This window comes from Delphinapterus leucas, chromosome 20 (genome assembly GCF_059928025.1).
Source record: "Delphinapterus leucas isolate spDelLeu-1000000601 "Yukka" chromosome 20, BTC_Dleu_Yukka2, whole genome shotgun sequence".
NCBI lineage: Eukaryota > Metazoa > Chordata > Mammalia > Artiodactyla > Monodontidae > Delphinapterus > Delphinapterus leucas.
The window spans coordinates 17,138,154-17,154,734 of NC_143148.1; the positions used below are offsets into that span (position 1 = coordinate 17,138,154).

General features: G+C 40.5%; 1 protein-coding gene and 1 pseudogene across 2 annotated transcripts in view; both read right to left on the reverse strand.

The window, feature by feature from the left end:
• GARRE1 (granule associated Rac and RHOG effector 1) overlaps positions 1-16,581 on the reverse strand; it is a 78,425-nt gene that overhangs the window by 47,602 nt on the left and 14,242 nt on the right. Inside the window, exon 2 of one of the 2 annotated variants that reach the window (XM_089902934.1) lies at positions 13,951-14,004. The exons of the other annotated variant lie outside the window; for it this stretch is intronic. The gene's annotated coding sequence lies outside the window, so the exon portion shown is untranslated. The remainder of the gene's footprint in view (positions 1-13,950; positions 14,005-16,581) is intronic. 2 annotated transcript variants of the gene reach the window in all.
• LOC149744619 (capZ-interacting protein pseudogene) overlaps positions 1-16,581 on the reverse strand; it is a 30,693-nt pseudogene continuing 14,112 nt past the window's right edge.

Consider the following 16,581-nt stretch of genomic DNA (forward strand, 5'->3'; position numbering starts at 1 on the left):
TCTGGATAGGTGCAAAGAGCAAGGTCTGAACACCTCTGGTTGCAGTTTCTGAACTACTCTACAATAGTAGAGTAATGTGATTCTTCCTACACAGCTACAACTAGGTTTACACTTGCCTGAAACTATGTATTCTTCCAAACATAACAACAGTTCAAATATGTTTTACTGAATGATACATGTAGTCTATATTAAACTTCAATGTACATGATGTCTGTATATAGTTTGGTCTACTTATTGATAACTAGGCTTTCTTTCCATTTTCCTTTTTTTTTTGCGGTACGCGGGCCTCTCACTGTTGTGGCCTCTCCTGTTGCAGAGCACAGGCTCCGGACGCGCAGGCTCAGCAGCCATGGCTCATTGGCCCAGCTGCTCCGCGGCATGTGGGATCTTCCCGGACCGGGGCACGAACCCGTGTCCCCTGAATCGGCAGGCGGACTCTCAACCACTGCGCCACCAGGGAAGCCCTCCATTTTCCTTTTTTGATAGATAAAAATAAACATAAATCATACCATATCACTCATCATGGCCAAATACCATGCCTCCTTTACAGTTCTACAACTGCATTAGGAACACAGGAAGGCAGGCAGGTTATAAGAGCAAGAGATGAGGAAAGTGCTATGGATACAAACACATACTCTAAAAGTATAGCAATCCTAACCCAGCTAGCATATAAATCCAACTAAACGAGCCACCATTTGTAGCTCTGTGTTCAAGAGAATCTTGACTCTCTAAAAACTCTCATAACCTTTTCAAGAAACAAGATATCTAACAGCTATATGTAAGAAATCTGTTCCCAAATGTTCATTTTTCAGATTCACTACAATAAGGCAATCATATCTATTCCTAGCCAAGTGCTCCATTGTTATCAATGTGGCTGTACAAATTCCGATGTACAAAAGAAGCACTCAGCAGGAGTGCTGAAGGACGGAAGGCTGCTCACACAGAAACTGTGTGGTCTGTGAAGGAAAACCATCACCTTGAATTGGCCACAGTGAGTGTCTTGAGCAACCCTGAGGAGAACCTTTCTTTGTTCTGTGTTGTACACTGGTGCCCCTGGCTCTGAGAGTTCACCCTCATTCCTCTGCCAGATGATCCTAGAAGGTCAAGTAAGACCCATATACTTACTAATTTTTTTTTTTTTTTTTGCGGTACGCGGTCCTCTCACTGTTGTGGCCTCTCCCGTTGTGGAGCACAGGCTCCGGACGCACAGGCTCAGTGGCCATGGCTCACGGGCCCAGCCGCTCCGCGGCATGTGCGATCTTCCCAGACCAGGGCACGAACCCGTGTCCCCTGCAACGGCAGGCGGACTCTCAGCCACTGCGCCACCAGGGAAGCCCCCTACTTACTAATTTTTTAAAAGTCACCATAAACATTAAACTTTTTTCTGCTTTACATGCTTCCAAAGTTTATGTAAATGAAACTTGTAATACTTAAAAATATACTACTTCACCAAATTCACCTACAAATTCAATGCAATCTCTAGCAAAACTTGAACTACCTTTTTTACAGAAATAGGCAAGCTGATCCTAAAATGCATATGGAAATGCAAGGGACCCAAGACGACCAAATGAATATTGAAAAAAATATGGAGGACTCACACTTCCTAACTTGAAAACGTACTGTAAAGCTATAGTAATAAAGACAGCAGAGCACTGGCATAAGAAATGACATATATGTATCAGTGGAATGCAGGTGAGAGTTTAGAATAAACCCATACCTCTATGGTCAACTGATTTTAGACAAGGGTGCCAAAACCATTCAGTTGGGAAAGAATAGTCTTTTCAACAAATGGTGATGGGACAACTAGATACCCACATGCAAAAAAAAAAAAGAATATGAAGCCCTATCTTATATCATAAACAAAAATTAACTCAAAATGGATCAAAGACCTCAATGTAAGAGCTAAAACTATAAAGCTTTTATAAGAAAATACAGGGGCTTCCCTGGTGGCGCAGTAGTTAAGAATCCGCCTGCCAATGCAGGGGACACAGGTTCGAGCCCTGGTCCGGGAAGATCCCACACGCCATGGAGCAACTAAGCCCATGTGCCACAACTACTGAGCCTGCGTTCTAGACTCGTGAGCCACAACTACTGAGACCTTGTGCCACAAGTACTGAAGCCCGCGCAACTAGAGCCTGTGCTCCACAACAAGAGAAGCCACTGCAATGAGAAGCACGCGCACGGCAACGAAGAGCAGCCCCTGCTCGCTGCAACTAGAGAAACCCAGCGCACAGCAACAAAGACCCAACACAGCCAAAAATAAATAAATAAAATAAATAAACTTTTAAAAAAAAGAAAGAAAATATAGGTGTAAATCTTTGTGATCTTAGATTAGGCAATGGTTTCTTGGACATGATATCTTTTTTTGTTGTTTTTGTTGGAACAGACACCTATTTTTTAATGTTTCAATAATTATCTCTTCTCGCCTAGTGTTTTCAAAATTGGTGGCCAGTCAAATTTTGACGAAGCTGAAAGGTTGTCTCAGGGTCTCTATACAATTTAAGGTCTTCTGTAACTTACAGGATTTATATTTCCAGTGATACTACTTTGTTTCTAGCTACCTGAAATGAGTCTTTACTTACATTTGAGAACCATGAAAACTTAAGAACAATAAAAAGGCTGTCACCTTACACAAACACAATCTGATTAGGTAAATCCCAGTCCAGTTCTGAGGTCAGCTATAGGGTTAGGTGGGTGTGGACAGTATCTGGGCCCCACAGTTTGACCAGTATCCCTAGGGAGTTGTCACCATAGTAAATTGTTTTAAATGAGTTTCTTTTTTTTTGTTTTAAACCAAGTCCATCAGGTGACACAAACTCAAGTTGATAAAAGTCTTGGCCCTCAGATCCAATCTCTGTCTCCGATGATGCAGACATCGGGAAATTGCACCCTGTGTCCTCAGGCTGACTCCAGACCCTCACGCCATCCTGCTCCTGAGATGGCTTCCTTTGCTGCCACTACGATCATTGCTGCTACTTCATGGACACAGCTCCAGCAGCTTCATCACTAGGCACAATGAGATCTTCTTCACCTTTTAGTGTGGACAGGGGTGTTATCCTCTGTCTTGGGGACCTCACTGCTAGTGTCCGGCTGGGCATGGCCAGTGCCAGGGTCACAGCCTGGCTCGAGGACGGCCCCCTCCATCTTGCTTTTCCTTGCCGGTCCCCTGCTCAGGACTGTGGTCGCCCTCCCCTCCTCCAGGATGGGCTTTGGGGGGTCTCCTCCCCGACAGCTCCCTCCTCCAGCCCCTCTGTGTCTTGGCTCCTCTGTCTGGGCTCCTCTTCTTCACTGGCCACCCTCTCCTTCACCTCTGTAGGCTCTTCCATCTGCTCTTCAGCTGGTTTCTCCTCCATGGGGCTCCCACACCCGTCCTCTGCCTCTGGGCTGGAGGCTCGGGCTGGACGCTGGTTGGCCCCCTCCTCGGAGCTCCCCATGGCCGTTTCGTGCTGCTGGGCTACCCCCGAGGCCCTTCCCTTCTCCTCCTGCTTCTCTGTCCTGCTGGGCGTCCTCCTCAGAGGAGGGGATCCTGGAGTCTTGCTCTTGGCTGGGAACACCTCGTTGCCATTCTCTTCCTTGGCGCCATTCTCCTGGGAGGACTCCATGGCCCTGAGCTTCCCCAGGTCCCCACAATCCGACTGGGACCTTCTGAATAGCCTGGAGGGAGGGCACCTTTTTATGGAGGCCCTCGTCTGTACCTTACTGTAAGAGGGCAGATGACTGCCTTCAGGAGGCTGGTCAAAGCTGATGGGCACCTCCTCTGGCTTGCTGGCCCGAGACCACACGCCAGGGCTGCTGGGGATAGAAAGCTGGCTGTGAAACGGTGATACCATGGCCTTGAGTTGGGGACTCTTGGGTGAGGCCCCAGGCAGCAGGGTCGCTGGATCAAAGGCTAAACTGGCCTGGAGCTTCTTGATCAGAGGTGAGCTCTTCACTTTGACTTTAGGAGGGTGGTTTGCATTGGGCGGTGACTTCTCTTCACCATTCTGGCCCAGCTCTACCCTGGGGAGGAACAGAGAGAGGGAGCAGGGCAGTTTCCTTCTTGTTGGTTTACTGGCTGGTGTCTCCTTTGCAGCGGCTGCCTGCTCCCTGAATCACTCGGCCAGCTGGGCCACCGAGGGGGGCGCCGAGTCGTCCACACTGGCATTGGTCTCTGCCGGCCTTTCCTCCACGTCCTCCAGGTGCCAACTCGGCGGTGGCCGAACGCACTCGCTCTGGCCAGGGCTCGTGATCCCCACTCTCTGCTCGGCTCCCGTTGGGCCGGGTTTGGCTGCAGCAGGCACAGCGCAAGTGGGCAGCTGCGTGCCCGGCTTGCTGGCTGCAGAATGCCCCGCCTGCCCGGGCCCTGTGCTAGAGGAGGAGGGAGGAGGGAGGAGGGAGGGGGAGGGGGAGCCGGATATGACATCTTAAAGCACAAACAACAAAAGAAAAAATAGATAAACTGGACTTCATCAAAGATAAAAACGTTGGTGCATCAAAGGTCACTATAAAGGTGAAAAGAAAACCCACAGTATGGGCAAAAATGCTGGAAAATCATGTATCTTGTTAAAAGTCTAGTATCCAGAATACAAAAAGAACTCTTAAAATTCAACAATAAAATGACAAATAATCTATTAAAAGGTGGGCAAATGATACTAAAAGACATTTCTTGAAAGATATACAACTGGTTAATAAGCAAGTGAAAGGATGCTCAACATGGATAGTCACTAGGGAAACACAAATAAACCACAGTAAGATACTACTTCATACATGCTGGCATAGCTACAGTAAAAACAAACAAAAAACAAAACAGAAAATAAGTGTGGGTGAGAATGTGGAGAAACTGGAACTCTCATAAATTGCTGGTGAGAACGTGAAATGATGCTGCTACTGTGAAAAGCAGTTTGGCAGTTCCGAAAAACGTTAAACAGAGTCGCCATTAAGACCAAGCAATTCCACTCTTAAGCATATACCCAAGAAAACTGAAAACATATATTTATATAAAAACTTGCACATGAATGTCCACAGCATCATTATTCATAATAGCCCCAAAGTGGAACAACCCAAGTCTATCAACTGCTGAATGAATAAACAAAATGTGGTATAGCCATACAATGGCATATTATTCAGCCATAAAAAAGAATGAAGTGGGACTTCCCTGGTGGCACAGTGGTTAAGAATCCACCTGCCAATGCAGGGGACACGGGTTCGAGCCCTAGTCCAGGAGGATCCCACATGCCGCAGAGCAACTAAGCCGGTGTGCCACAACTACTGAAGCCCGCGCACCTAGAGCCCGCGCTCTGCAATGGGAGAGGCCACCGCAATGAGAGGCCCATGCACTGCAACAAAGAGTGGCCCCTGCTCGCCGCAACTAGAGAAAGCCCGCGCGCAGCAACAAACACCCAACGCAGCCAAAAATAAATAAACAAATAAATAAATTTATTTTTTAAAAAAAAAGAAAAAAAGAATGAAGTATTGATAAATGCTACAGTGTGGCTGAACCTTGAAGACATTTTGGTAAGAGAAAGAAGCCAGAAACAGAAGGTCATATACTGTGAGATTCCATTGATATGAAACATCCAGATAAAGCAAATCCGTAGAGACAGATAAAAGTAGATCAGTGGTTGCCAGGAGCTGAGGAGAGGAAGGGAATGGGGAGTGACTATCAATTAATACAGAGTTTCTTTTTGAGGTGAGGAAGACATTCTACAGTTAGATGGTGGTGATGGTCGCACAATTTTGTTAATGTACTAAGACTCACTGAATTTCACACTTTCAAATGGTGAATTTTATGGTATGAGAATTATATATCAATTAAAAAGGAGAGAAATAGGGAAAAATATATACTACTGGCCTCCAGAAATGTCTATTTAGAATAGATGAGCATCTGCTACATCTGAAAAATGATTTACTGGGTAGATGGTCAGCTTTGTGGGTGGCTACCCACTAACCAGGGTGGTGATTATCTAGGTATTTACTTGGAGATAATAAAATCAAGCATAGTTACTATAATTTCTGTACTTTCCTTTGTGTTATTCTTCAGTGAAAGTTTAAGGAAGAAACAAAGGATTAACTAGAACAAAAAGGAGGGAAGCTTGGGTAAGGAAAGTTTCATTCCAAGTGGAACAGCATGAGGGAGGGGAAACCCAGAAGGCAGTACCGCAGAGACTACCAAATGGCTGGTTTCAATCAAATCTCCTTCCTCCTTTACAATAAGCCAGCGGGGCCAAGAATATGTGCACCGCACTACTCTGAAATGTACATGCTTACATGACTAACTGGGGTATAATAAAAAGTTCTAGATGAAAAGCCTTGGCAAACTTTAAGATTCAGATCTAATTCAAACTATAATTTCAGTACTAAGAAGAAAGCAGCAGGTTCATGAAAATAAAAACCTAAAAAGAAAGGGGAGGGAAGTAATGTCATAAAAAATGGCAGAGTAAGAACCTCCAAAAATTCTCTCCTCCATAAAAACAGTGATAAAACTGGCCTAATTGGTCAGAATCAACTTTTTTTTTTAACATCTTTATTGGAGTATAATTGCTTTACAACGGTGTGTTAGTTTCTGCTTTATAACAAAGTGAATCAGCTATACATATACATATATCCCCGTATCTCTTCCCTCTTGTGTCTCCCTCCCTCCCACCCTCCCTATCCCACCCCTCTAGGTGGTCACAAAGCACCGAGCTGATCTCCCTGTGCTATGCGGCTGCTTCCCACTAGCTGTCTATTTTACATTTGGTAGTGTATATATGTCCATGCCGCTCTCTCACTTTCTCCCAGCTTACCCTTCCCCCTCCCCGTGTCCTCAAGTCCATTCTCTAGTAGGTCTGCGTCTTTATTCCCATCCTGCCCCTAGATGCTTCATGACCTTTTTTTTTTTAGATTCCATATATATGTTAGCATACGGTATTTGTTTTTCTCTTTCTGACTTACTTCACTCTGTATGACAGACTCTAGGTCCATCCACCTCACTACAAATAACTCAATTTCGTTTCTTTTTATGGCTGAGTAATATTCCGTTGTATATATGTGCCATATCTTCTTTATCCATTCATCTGTTGATGGACACTTAGGTTGCTTCCATGTCGTGGCTATTGTAAATAGTGCTGCAATGAACATTGTGGTACATGACTCAGAATCAACTTTTTAAAGACTAGAAATCAACAGGATTGAAGCAAACTGGGGAGCATTTATTCAAGAAAAATGGCTGAATCTCAGTAAGAATACAGTAGTACCCCCATCCATGGGGGGATATGTTCCAAGACCCCCAGTGGATGCCTGAAACCTCAGGCAGCATATACAGCATGAATACACTGGACAAAGAGATGATACATGTTCCAGGCGGGATGGAACGGGACAGCATGATATTTTATCATGCAACTAGGAATGGCGTGCAATTTAAAACTTATTTCTGGAATTTTCCACTTAATGTTTTCAGGCTGCACTTAACTGCAGGTAACTGAAATGGCTGAAAGTGAAACTGTGGATAAGGGGGGGGGGACTACTATAGTCAGCTTTGTAGCATTTTAACATGATCTAGTTCAATTCCCTGCTCTCGAACTCTATGGTAACCTTGAAAAATAACAGCTGCATTTGCAGTGAAAACCAGAAGGCAGGCAGCAGAACTGGAGGGAGCAGAACTAGGCTAGAGCTCCTTCAGAGTTTCATTCCTAGAAAATTATCATTATCTGACTTATCTGCAGGTTCCCTGGAAGATCCCACTTGCAAGGATCTCTATTTGATCTGACTTGGAACTCACTTGGAGAGGGAAGAGAATCTGATTTCCAGTTGCCACATTATATCATAAAAAATGCTGAGTTTTCAATTAAAACTTAACAAGACATGCAAAGAAACAAGAAAGTATGGCCCTTATACAGGAAAGCAAACAAATAAACAAACAAGAGAAACAGCTGATGAGGAAGCCCAGATGTTGGACTTACTAGACAGAGACTAAAATCGGCTATTTTCAATATGTTCAAAGAACTAAAGGAAACCATATCTAAAGAACTAAAGGAAGTCAACTATACTTCTATTTTTTTAAAAGTAAAATCATTAAAAAGAAAAAAAAAAGAACTAAAGGAACATATGAGAATGATGTCTCAGCAAATCCAGAATACTACTAAAAGAGAGAAATATTTTTAAAACAGAACCAAATAGAAATTCTGGAGTTGAAAAATACAACTAACATAAAAAAATTAACTAAAGGCTCAACAGCAGATTTGAACAGGAATCAGTGAAACTGAAGATTAACCAACTGAGATTATCCAGTCTGGGGAACAGGAAGAAAAAAGAAAAGAGTCTCAGAGACCTGTGGGACACCATCAAGCATACCAGCATCATATAATAGGATTCTCAGAAGAGGAGACGGAGAAAGGCACAGAAAAAAATATTTGAAGAAATAAAGGCCCCAAATTTCTCAAATTTGATAAAAAGCACATGAATCTACACATCTATGAAGCTCAACAAACTCCAAGTAGGATAAACTCAAAAAAATCAACCTAGGCATATTATAATCAAATTGCCTAAAGCCAAAGCAAGAATCTTGAAAGCAACAAGAGAAAAGCAATTCATCATGTATAGTTGATTCTCATTATTTACAGGCAGTTATAAAAAGTTGCCATGTACACTGAATTAGCAAATACTGAACCAGTACTCCTAGATCCTGTGAGCCTCTAGTCAAAACATTTTCACCAACCAATCAATATATAACCTTGTTTTATGTGTGTTTCTGTTTAAAGACACCTTAGTTAATATTTACTGTTGATTCATTAACACTGAACTCACAGGTAATGGCACTATAACTCATGCCTGAATGACACTCATCTAACAGGTCTTTTCTCTGTTAGGTACATCACGGCCTTCTTGGGCTTATGAACACTAAACAGCACTTCAGCAATACACTTAGGGGCCATTTTAAACAGTGAAACTGCCAACAAAAAGTATAAAAATGCAAAAAATGTGGCACTAAATAGACTATGAAAAGCATACTTGTTTATAGTCTGAGAGGTGAAATGAGAAGGCAGAGCGTCACCCTGTTCATCCTCAGCTGGGGGTGTGCACGTTGTGCAATTCAAATCTTTTGCCACTCTGCACATGTCTACAACTGACCACAAGAGTTCTACAAGTATTGATTCTGTGTTGCAAATAAATTTTAGCCAGTAAGCTTATCTGCAAATACAGGATCTGAGAATCGTGAGGATCAACTATATATAACACTACTTGAAACACTTGTGCTCCCAACATAATGGGGTACTCCTCTTTTTAAAAATATAATATACAAAAACATCAATCTACGAAACAAATAATCAGAGGGTTACTGACCATCTTACAAGATACAGAGGTTCCTTTAAGTACTGAACCCATGGTATATTTAATGTAACAATTCAGCAATTCTATTATGTACAACCTTTCAGGATTTCATTGTGATTTTTAAAGGCTCAAGCCTATATATTTAAGGTACAATCTATCTGCCAATTTAGAAGTATATAATTTATAAAGACAAATTTATGCTTTAAGAGAACAATTACATTTGGTGAATCACATTCACTCCTTTTTTTCCCCTTCTAGAATGCATTATTTTAAAAATAAAAAATAACATTTGTAAAAGCTAAACAAGTTGAGGAGTTATATTATTATTCATTAAACTTTTTATTTTAGTGCTAAGATCATGGTGAAATTTTTTATAAAAATGCCAACGGATATTACAAATGCTTAAAGAAAAACTTAACAAGGTAAAATATATATTAATATCTCTTCACTGACTAGCTTGCATATAGCTGCTTCACCAAAGATGATTACTTCAATCAAAAAGACAAACAATAACAAATATTGGTGAGAATGTGGAAAAACTGGAACCCTCATACATTGCTAGTAGGATGTTAAAATAGTACAGCACTTTGGAAAACAGTTTGGCAGCTCCTTAAGATAAGTATAGTGCTAGCACATGACCCAGCAATTCCACTCTAATGAATATATTCAAGAGAAATGAAAAATATAAATCCACACAAAAATCTATACATCAACATTCACAGCAGCATTACTCAAAATAGTCAAAAAATAGAAACAACCCAAATGTCTCTCAACTGATGAATGAATAAACAAAATGTGGTATAGCTATACAATGGAACATTAAATATATATGTTATGTACATATAAAGGAATGAAGTACTGATACATGCTAAAACATGGATGAACTTTGAAAACATTGTGCTAAGTGTGAAAGAAGCCAGACACAAGAAGCCACATATTATATGCTCCCACTGATATGTAATACCCAGAATAGGCAGATCCATAGAAACAGAAGGTAGATTTGTGGAATGGAGAATCACTGCTAATGGGTACAGGGTTTCTTTTTGCGGCAATGACAAGGTTCTGAAGTTAGATAATGGTGATTGTTGCACAACTCTAAATATACTAAAACACATATGGTATGTGAATTATATCTCAATAAAGCTGTTATTTTCCCTATGTAACTTCATTGCCATTTTCCTTATGTAACTTCTCATTTAATAGCAAAAGGTACATAATAAAAAATAAGTTTTTGGGACTTCCCTGGTGGTGCAGTGGTTAAGAATCCGCCTGCCAATGCAGGGGACACGGGTTTGAGCTCTGGCGTGGGAAGATCCCACATGCCGTGGAGCAACTAAGTCCGTGTGCCACAACTACTGAGCCTGCACTCTAGAGACCATGAGCCACAACTACCGAATCCGTGTGCCACAACTACTGAAGCCCGTGCGCCTGGAGCCCATGCTCCACAACAAGAGAAGCCACCGCAAGGAGAAGCCTGCTCATAGCAACGAAGAGTAGTCCCCACTCGCCGCAACTAGAGAAAGCCCGTGCGCAGCAATGCAGACCCAACGCAGCCAAAAATAAATAAATAAATAAAATAATTTAAAAAATAATAAGTTTTCCAGAGATACCTTTAATGCCAGACTTAGTTTCCTTTTCATACTTCAATTAGAAATCTGGATTTAAATGCTGCTATCCCAAATCTGGGAATGTGAGTACTGAAAAGGCCCTTAAAGATCAACTAATTTAAGCCCTTCAATTTACAGATGAGGGAAAAAAAGTCTCAGGATACTAAATGTCTTGCACTAGACCACACAGCACCCGTATCTTGACCCTCAGAACTCTAAATGTGTACATAAATATTCTGTTCAGCACTATCCAGACTGACACATTAAGCTACACTACAGGAATAAATCCTGAAAGGAGTGGCCTAACCTAAGATTTATTTTTTGCTCACATAAAGTTCAAGGCAGCCCTTCAACTTGTAGGGACATCATTGGAACTTTTGTTTTCCACAGTCACCTTAGCACAACAAACTCATATCAACTCTTTACTGCTTCCCACTGTAAGTGACACACATCACTTCCCATCACAGCCCTTTGGCCAGAATTAGTCACTTGTGCTAATGTAACCATAAGGTAAACTGGGAAATGTAGGGGGACACATGGAATACTGGGTAAGCAATACAGTCGGCCACAGCTGCCCATCCAGCCCAGCTGTGGGTTGCACAGTTTTTACAAGATGGCGAAAGCAATTCTGATTCCACCCAGGAGAGGCTGCTTTGCAATGTGGAGTCCCTACAGTTGCTTTCCAGAGGCCAGGTGATGCTCACATAGGCTGCTCCAGGACATGGTTCTTTGCTGTGTTTATGTATGCAGGGTGGGGGAGTGGAAGGAGGTAGAGAAGGAAAGGTCACAGAGTCCTTTGAGAAACTGATGACAAAACACTCCATAGTCTTAACACTATCCAAAACACCAAAGTTTTCATTCAGTTTTGGATTTAGAGCCCCAGGTGAAGAACCACCTGCCATCCACACTCGCCATGTTTCCCTTCCCTACAGAGGAACACTACACAGAGCTGAAGGCAGCAGGTGACTTCATCCAAACTGAGCCTCTCTTCCTGCACTTAGTGTTGGTCCAGCAATAACCAAATAGGGGAGGCCAAAGGCTCAAGCTAACGCAGTCAGGGGGCACCAAAGAGAAATATATATTGGATCCTCTGTGGGGGTTTTTTGCTTTATTTTTTAACTTAATTTTTTGTTTATTTGTGTTTTGTTTGTTTTTTGGCTGCGCCATGTTACTTGTGGGATCTTAGTTCCCCGACCAGGGACTGAACCCATGCCCCCTGAAGTGGCAGCACACAGTCCTAACCACTGGACTCCCAGGGAATTCCCATATTGAACCCTTTGTATCCATATCACTTATTACCTGTGCACCTGTATCCTCAAGGTATGGTCCTCAGGCTGTGAGCATCAGAATTGAATTGCTAAACACCAAAGGTGCACCTGTATTAGGATAAGTCTGTCTATAGGCCATATCAGTGTACAGGGCGTGGTTATAATGCCCACTGGACATGTTATTAAGAATGGAAAATTTTTAAGCAATTTTTTATGAGATGCCATATTAACATTAACCTTGTTAAGACTAGGATGAAAAGAAAGAAGCCAACCAAAGCTTAAGGACTTCCTTCCCTGACATTAGAATCAGAACATCCCTTTAATGGAATGACTATTAAAATGCTGATTCCTGGAATACAATCCAAATCTAACGAATCAATCTTTGGAGGCAAGAGCAGAGAATATGCATTTTTTACAGGATCCTCAGGTGATTCTAGATGCATGCTATAATTTGAGAGTCAAACTGGTCAGCTAAAAACCTGCTGAAAGCCACAAGGATGACGACACCTGAGCATGGACATCTGAAGTTGCTGACTATATAAACACCACTTAAGGCAACTCAGGTATTTCACCAATATTCCTATTCATCAAGAATCCAGAAAGGGACTTCCACCTCCATGTGATAAATGACTCTACTTCTTAGAACCAAGGGGCTGGTTGGAAAATTCAATGAAAACTTCTGTTTGTATCATAATTGCTTCTAACAAGACCACTCCGGTCCAACAGTCAAGCCTGGGGTTCTTCTCCAGGCAGAAAGAACAAACAAGCCCCTGAAGAAAACAAAAATTGGTTTTTACTTATTCTTAATGGATCCGGTGTTCCTGTGCTGACCTTTGCTGTAATCAAAACTAGATAGTGTTGAATTCAAGGAAATATCATGGAATTGAAATACCATTCAAGTTCTATCATTTTCAAATAGGCTTTTGCCAAGAAACAATACGCAAAGAAGGTGGTGACATCCATCTAAGGAGTCATCTTCATGGCAGTGATCATACTATCCCCTGACAAAATACTGATGGAAGCTCGGTGATGGGTACATATGAGATTGATCACATTATCTGCTCTACTGTTGTATATGATCAAACAGTTCTGTAATGAAAAGTTTAAAATGCACACAAACATGTATATAAGCACGTGGATATATCTCTTTTACTTTTTTTAATAAAATTATTCTCAATACTTGTCTTATTGTTTTTTGAAAGCTTTTCCTCCATATTTATCTCCCTGAAGGGCTAAAATATGTTCAATCCATTTAAGGACATTTCTGCTGTGTATTTTCTTAAAAAGAATTTTCACTGGGAAAATATTCACCATTTATTAATCCACTATTCATGCTACATGGAAATAAATATGCATTGTGAAAGATCTCAGAAGTCAGTTGTAGCCAAGACTTGTAAGATTTAAGTATGGTATTCATAAGTTTTAATGCTGCCTAAGATTCTCAAACACATGGCAGAAAAGGACATTTTAGTAGATATCACATCTTTTCAACATTACAATAATTTACAAAAATTCTCAATAGATTAAAATTGAACTCAGACCTGATTACATCATTTAAAGCATTCCTTTCTGCATCAAAGTCAACAGGAATTTGTATTTCAAACAATAACAAAGAACATGCTTGAAACTAGACAAAAGTTAAGTATAAAAGGGTTTTCTTATACCCATAACTGATGAAATTTTTAAAAAGTGGTCATCCTGAGAAAATTTGAAGAGCTTCCCTTTAGAGATGCAGTGGAAAAGAAAGTGGCTAACTAACTGGTTGAGATCCTGGCTCTGCCACTTACCAGCTATGTGACTTGGGCAAGTTCTTTAACCTCTGTGTGCCTCAGTTTCATCGTCTGTAAAATAGGGATAATAACAGTAACTACTGTTATTGAGTTAAATGAGTTTATACATACAAAGCATGTAGAATAATGTCTGGCACATATTAAGCACTACTTGTTTGATGATCTTATTATTATTATCATTTCAGTAAGTGAAAGTAACCAGGCCTTATTATCTTGCTTGTCTGGAAAAAAGTTACTGACAAACAAGAAAGGTCTTGTAAAGTCACCCAACCCCTAAACTGAGTAGAAATCTATGTATTCTAGGGTGGGTGGCATCACATGTTTCAGTAATGTGATAGTTATTATTTGTGAACACAGAGAACAATTTTAAATCCATTTCAGTCATTAAGCCAATAGAGAAAAAGGAGTGAAAAGCAGTCCTGTTGTCAGAAATGGTATGGCACAAAGTAGCTTCATTTCAAGATGACAGGCTAAATAAACAGGCACATATACTTACCTCCCCACCTTCCTCAAATCCCAAAGACAACAAAAAGATATTCACAAGGGAATCACAACATAACGGTAATTAAAATGGCCGAGAGATATAGTCTATTTGAATGCTGGCCACTTTCTAGAAGACAGAAAGGAAGTGGAGGAAATTGTATGACAAGATAGACCAGAGCAGAGCTAGACACTTCTCAGAACATGTAAAGCCAAAGGCGGGCAGAGAAGCAGAGCTCTTTTCCTGGAGGAGCTGGATAAATGCCCAGCTTTGAGTCAGCAGGTACAGTCAGGAGTGGGAAATAGGTTCATCTACCTGATCTCCTCCATACTTCTCACCCCTGGTCACTGAATCAGCCAACTCCTATTAAGGCAAGAGGACTGTTGGAAAAACAGGAACCTCTTGTCAATAACCTATATAATCAACCTGGTTCTTCATCGATAAGCATCACCAGATAGTGAAAGAAAACCAAGAGGACATAAAGGAAAACTAAGATGAAAAGCAGATCAGACTCCAGGAGAAACGTATATTTTAGGTCCCAGAAAAACTGGTATCTAAAGAAATTCTAACTGGTATCCTCAGAGAGATATGAGAAGATAATGCAACCTTAAAACAAAAGCAAGCAAAACATAAATGAAGCAGAAATCAAGGAAGAACTCTTGGAAATAAGAAAGATGATTGCCAAGATGAAAAACAAGGGAATAAATAAAATAGGAGTGGAGTAGCATGTAGGGGATACACACACACACACACACCCCACACTTGCTTATATTTTTTAAAATAAGCAATGGAAGAATAAACCAAAAACCAATAAAAATGTTTACCTATGAGGTACAGAGAAGAACAAAGGCAAGGAAGGAAGCCATACTTCTCTCAGTATAACTGGCTTTATATAGTTTTATCTTTAGAACCATGTAACTATATTATATAACTATAAAACAAAAGTAAATAAAAAATAAAACAATCCTAAAAATAAAAAACAGACAAGTGAACCTAAACTATTTATCGAATTGGTGGCATAACCACACAGAGAAGGATTTTTCAAGTTAAAACAGTGTCTTGACTGTACCTCTCTGGTGTTGTTGTCAATAAAGGAGAAGAGACACAAATATAAAATCAAAGAAATAAAAATCCTGTAATCCTTCTATTGTATTTGAATCATGAGTTATCTTTTTCTTTCTAAAAAGTACACATTTACTTTACTGAAAAGATCTAAATTCACATCCCAGTTGCAATTAATGCCCTTAATACTACTTCCTCCCACCAAATAGGATGAGAATTCCTTATAGAAATGGCTGATTCTAGATATGGGGTCAAAAACAAAAAGATAAGCCCAGGAATTCTTATCAGGCCAGAAATAAGGGAACCCATCTAATACTACCCAGCCCATGTCATAGGACCCAGGGTAAACCTGAAGAATAAGTTCTTATATTAATGGCCAATAATGGTAGAATTTCAGAATCCAAAGAATAACTCTTCTGGAGCAAAATTCACTAAGTATATAAAAATTAATGAGTTTGGACTTGGCAATGATTTCTTGCATATGATACCAAAAGCAAAGGCAATAAAAGAAAAAACAGACAAATTTTACTTCATCAAAATTAAAACTTCTGTACATCAAAGGACACAACTGATAGAGTGAAAAGACAACCAAAGAATGGGAGAAAATATCTGTAAGCCATATATCTGAAAAGGAATTAATATCCAGAATATATAAAGAACTCATATAACTCAAAAACATATAACCAAACAATCCAATTATCAAATGGGCAAAGGACTTGAATAGACATTTGTCCAAAGAAATAGACTAATGGCCAACAAACACATGAAAGAATGCTCAACATCACCAACCATTAGGGAAATGCAAAGCAAAACCACAATGAGATACCACTTCATATGCATATATGACTATTATAAAAAGAAAAAACCAACACACAGAAAACAACATGTTGGCAAGGATGTGGAGAAACTGAAACCCTGTTCATTGCTGGTGGAAATGTAAAATGGTATGGTCACTATGGAAAACAGCATGGCAGTTCCTCAAAAAATTAAACATATAGTTAATTACCATATGATCCAGCAATTCCACTCCTGGGTATATACACAAAAGAACTGAAAGCAGGGACTCAAACAGGTATTTGTACACC